Raw genomic sequence first — 3,110 nt, forward strand, 5'->3', positions numbered from 1 at the left:
AAAGCTCGAGACGGAGAGTTATTACTTGGGTGAGGTCAAAGGAGGAGAATGGTAGTCAACGGGTCAGAAATAACCTTATGAGGTCCAAAAAAGCTCAAATAAAGAGGTATAATCAATGGTCAACAAGACCAAGCGACTAAAGGATGTTGGACTATTAATGGTTGCATGCAGGAATGTTGGGTAGGGTCAAGTTGAGGCCAAAGGCAGCTCAAATGGTCCATTGGATAAAGTCAAGGTCAAAAAATAGTCGATCAAAGGCTAAAGAGGGTTGGTCTTGAGGATAAAACTGTCTTAGGAATTAAAAAGAATTGTCAAAGTTCAAGAATGATCGTGACCAAATCAAACCAAACTAAATCGAGCCAAGCTTAATTGGACGAACCAAAACCTAAACTTAGTCCAAAAGACAAGATTCTAAGTTCAAAGTTCATTTAAAATTGCCCCCAAACGGGCCTTGCTCATAAATGCAAATTTACACTGTTTAAACCCAAGGGAAGTTCCTCAACTCTTCAATCTAAAACTAAACTTTTAGAAATAAATAAACACCCATTAACTAAGATAAATCTAAAAAATTAGATAGGTAATCCTAAGTTTTAACCCATTAGTTTTGAGACAAAACCCCAAAGCAATTCCTACTCCCACAAATAAATGTTATGCATGATAGTTTGAATAACTTGGCAACAAGATTGCAGTAGAAATGGATGCAGATGCAGTGTAAGACATGGAAATGCCTAATAAAATATAGAGGGTTATTGAAAACTATTTTTTTCTATTAAAATGAATCTAGTCACATAGACATGGGTGCAGATTCGAGTAATAAAGGGTATTTTTTTATAAACTGCCCCTAACAACAGAGACCTAGCCGCTCTGACTCAACCTGTCATACTTAGGGTCACTGTCCTGGCAGCATAACACTTTGTGAGCTTACCAGTTGCCCTGAGAAGTAACAAAGGGTATGATAATGCAATTTCCAAAAATGCATGGAGAGTGTGTGTTTGTGTGCGTGTGCACCCCTTATGGTCATTCCATACAAAATTTACTCAACATTTCATATGTTTTTTTTTTTGTAAATCCAACCATATAAATGCAATCTACACGGTTCGTTCAGAGCAAATCAGCATTTAGACCAGCTCGATTTCAACATAAGTTTTTCTAGTTATCGAAAAATCCACAACATAAGAAATTAAAAAATATACTCCGCCTCCATCACTTCCAATAGAGAAAATTTCCCTTCCATGATGTTTTTCTATATTTATTTTAAATCCCAAGAAGTCTCAACTACTTGGGATTTATTTTTGAGAAATGGCAACTAGATGTATTTAAAGAAATTAATATAGTAACAAGTTCTATAAGAGGAGCAGTAGGAAGCCCACACTTCTGTTTGTGTCAACTCAAAAGCTAAAGTTCTTTCATCATTCAAGCATAAAAAAAACACATGATTAATTAACAAAATTTTATAGTTTGAGAATTTATCTCTTAAAGTACAAAGACACCTAAGACACCTGCCACAGTGACCTGATGCCAAGTATTAACATTATTATTGTCTCTTAAGGGTTTGTTTGATGGCTTATCCAAGATTGGACAGCACAAACTAACATAATAAACAGAACTCATGTTTTGTCTGTGTTGTAATAATTGTACTAAGACAAATGTTTGTTTTGATTGTACAAAAACTTACTCCTTGTGTTGAACGTTTGTTTTAAGTGGACAACATGGATAACTTCATTTTGGATCCTACCACTCGATCCGCCTGACCATATGAGCGTTTTAACAAACACATGATAGATTTTAGCCCCAAATATGGATCTTGGATTGGATCTAAAAACTAAAAAATATTTAAAATTTGAGTAATTTGAGAAAAATTAAGAATTTATATTTATTAAATATATGATTCAATGTCATATTGCATCTAATTATGAAAGTTTATCGTGAAAATATCAAGCCCTAAAATCAAATTAACTATAAAAATTAAATTATCAAACCTTATTAAATTGTAAAATCTTAAAGTGCAAGAAAATAAATTATAAATAAACCAAAAAACCTTAAACTATAAGAAAAATAAATCATAAAAATTTGATCCAAAGCTCTAATCATAGAAAATCAAGAAAAAAACTCTAATCAAATAAAAAAAACCATAACCAAATTAACTATAAAAGGCCTAATTTAAAAAATTTGAATCAAAGCCCTAATTAAAGAAAATCAAATAAAAAAACCTTAATCAAATTAAATATAAAAAACCTTAAATTAAAAAATTTGATTCAAAGCCCTAAATTAAAATAATTTAATCAAATCAAAGAAAACCCTAATCATATTAACTATAAAAATCTTTAATTAAAAATCTTTAATTCAAAGCTTTAATCAAAGAAAAAAAACTAATCAAATTAATTACAAAAACCTAACAAAGAAGGAGGAGAGAGAGAGAGTGGAACGAAGAATAAAAGAAAAAGGGGAAGAACGAAGAATGAAAAAGAAAAAGAAGAACCAAGAAAGAAGAAAAAGAAGAAGACCGGAACGAAAAAGGGGAAAGAATGATGAAGAAGGGGAAGAGGCCTTGCCATGGGGAAGAGGCCTTGCCATTGGCACCGCCTCACCCCCCCTCGCCCATGGCGGCAAGAGAGAGAAAGAGAGATACAGAGGACCCCTCCAACTTTTTTTTAAACGTTATTCCATCCTCGTTCTAATCGTAATAGGGGGTGAAACAAAAATAGCTTGGTAAAATGAATGCGGTGAACGCTTACCGCATGTCCGCCATGTCCTCATTTTGTTATATCTCTCATTCCCAAATTCTGTTTGAAATCACACTAGAACAAGGGATCGAACAACCCCTAATGTTATATAAACTTCACTTTCCCATGCATGAGACGAGATGCATGTTTGAATTTAGTAGTACTTGCCAATATACATGGCAAGAAAAAAAAAAGGAAGAGATAGTCAAATGTGATCTCAAAAGTATTTAACAGAAGTACTCAAGCAATAAAATAAAGGAAAAAAATAAAAATAAAAAGAGTCGGGCTCAACTCATTTGAGTCGGGCTTGTATGAGCTCGAGCTTGACTCAGTTTATACCAACTAGATATGCCAATCCCAAACAGCCAAGCCTAAACCTCCCAACAC

This window comes from Nuphar pumila, chromosome 1 (genome assembly GCF_984573655.1).
Source record: "Nuphar pumila chromosome 1, dmNupPumi1.hap1.1, whole genome shotgun sequence".
Lineage (NCBI taxonomy): Eukaryota > Viridiplantae > Streptophyta > Magnoliopsida > Nymphaeales > Nymphaeaceae > Nuphar > Nuphar pumila.